At 63.8% G+C, this 2059-nt stretch overlaps 1 protein-coding gene across 1 annotated transcript in view; it reads left to right on the plus strand.

Moving 5' to 3' along the window:
* The first annotated feature begins 1277 nt into the window (after positions 1 to 1277).
* ADCY7 (adenylate cyclase 7) overlaps positions 1278 to 2059 on the plus strand; it is a 35502-nt gene continuing 34720 nt past the window's right edge. The window contains exons 1-2 of the mRNA XM_015572639.1: positions 1278 to 1474; positions 1758 to 1802. The gene's annotated coding sequence lies outside the window, so the exon portion shown is untranslated. The remainder of the gene's footprint in view (positions 1475 to 1757; positions 1803 to 2059) is intronic.

The raw sequence follows: 2059 nt of genomic DNA on the forward strand, positions 1-2059 counted from the left end.
TCGGCATATCGCTGGCCCTTGGACAACAGGGTCCACGTACGTCCGGGTTTTATTTCAGTAAAGACACGGGCAGTCCAGGGTCTCCCCAGGTTTTGCCGCCGCAGACAGGAGGGTCCTTCCGACCCTGTGGCTGGGAATCCCCATGCGGAGGCTCCTGCCTGCTTTGTTCCGGCTCCCACGGCCTCAAGGCCACTTCATAGGAGGGACTGGGCACCTGGGGTTGGGTATTGGGGGGTAGGCTGGAACCAACGTCCCACAGATGCCAGAGAGCAGGAACTGTAGCTAAGTTCTCGGGGAGTCAGAGGTACCCGTGGGGTTCGCACCGGGTGGGGATGGAGCCCTAGCACCCTCCCCCTTGTTTAAGGGTCCACTGTGTCTGTTTAAAGTGAAAACAGCCCCTAGGAGAAGCCTCCGGGAGGGCGAGCCCGGGCTTGGGGTGGGAAGGCATCCACCCAGAGCCCGCAGTGGGCAGGCCCCTCGCCAGTGAGGGGAGGGGGCAGATGGGGCAGTGGGCAGGCTCTGGCCCCTGACTTGGATCCTCACTGGGGGGACCCCAAACCTAACCTTTCGCATGAAGGAAAAGGGCAGAGGTGGTGAGAGAGCCTGGACGTGGGGTCCTCTCTCCTCAGATCCTCCGGCTTTGAGAGTGGGTGCTCTTGGCCTCCTATGGGGGAGGGGGCAGGGGACACCCTCCAGGATACGAGGCAGGTGGCTTACACAGCCCGGCATGACGCCCCTTGAATGCTGGGGTCCTGTGAGTCAGGGCCGGAGTGATGAGCCCCACTTACAGGTGGGAATGCTGAGGTCGTCAAAGGTCAGGCCTGGAGCTGGGACCAGAGCCGGCCTCCCGGGGTTCTGGGGGGGTCCGTTTGAGTAGCCATTGGGAGCTGACCCACCTTGGCAGGCAGAGTCTCAAGTGGGCCCATTAAGTCCTGCAAGAGCGAAACACGGCCTGCCCACCTCCCTGCCCCCCTCCCCTCCTCCCTCCCCCTTCCTCCTAGTCCTGCCCCAACCCGGGGTGCTCTGGGCTTTGAGGCTGACCCCCCTCGCAGGCCCCCTTTCTCTGTAGCTGGGCACAAAGGGATTGCCGATGGGTGACAGTGGCTTATGTGGAGTCCAGCGAGGGAGCCTGCGTGGTGGGCCCGGGCCTGGGCGGGGTCCTGGGCCGGGGCCTGGGGGGAGGCGGGACTGGGGAGGCGAGTCATGCCTCCTGCGCCCACTGGCCAATGGGAGACACAGAGCGCTGCACTCTGACCCCAGACACCTGTAGAGGGAGGCGCCCAGGGCGGCGGGCGGTGCAGGCGTCCCTGCGGAAATATCCTTGTGGACTTTGTTGATACATCGCTCCTTTGTTTACACTTTCTGTATTTTCAAAATTGTCTGCGATCGGGAAGCAAAGCAAAACTTGATTCCTCTTTTGTTGGTTCTGGGGAAGTTTCAGGAGCAGCTCTGCTGGTTAGAAACTTGGCATTGGGTAACCCGGGGGTCGGGAGGCCGTGCGAACCTCTGATTTTAATAGGGTGGCCCCGGGGGGGGGGGCAGCCCGTGATGGCGGCCGGTCTCCAGCGGGGGCCAGGCTGGGGGTGATGGCGGCAAGGCCGGCCGGAGCCTCCAGGCTCTGATGCACCCCCATTTGGGAACCACAAAGAGGGTGGCTTCCCAAGCTGGCGTGCCTGGCCTGGGTCCCGAGAGGAGTGGATGACCCCCTTGCTGTGGAGTTTGGGGATCAGCCGACGGGCTTCACCTTCTCTCTGCAGTACTGCTGTGGGACCCCCAGAGTCCCGAGTCCTTGGTGTCCCCGGGTGAGTGCTCCCTCCCCTCTCCCTCCAGCCCTTGCCTCCTGTAAACCCTTCCCTCCGCTGGGGGGGTGCAGTGGGCCTCGGGACGCTCAGCCCCCTGGGGAAGCTGACCTCAGGGGTCCCCTTCGGCGCGGGGTCAGTGGTCAGGGACATGGCTCTGGGGCAGGTGCCTTTCTCTGCTTGTGGACATGGGCACTTGGGCCCGATGGTCACTTGAAGAGGGGGACAAAGGAAGGCCGGAGATGCTGGCCCAGCCCTGC

The sequence above is a fragment of the Myotis davidii genome, unplaced genomic scaffold (assembly GCF_000327345.1).
Source record: "Myotis davidii unplaced genomic scaffold, ASM32734v1 scaffold328, whole genome shotgun sequence".
Taxonomy (NCBI): Eukaryota; Metazoa; Chordata; class Mammalia; order Chiroptera; family Vespertilionidae; genus Myotis; species Myotis davidii.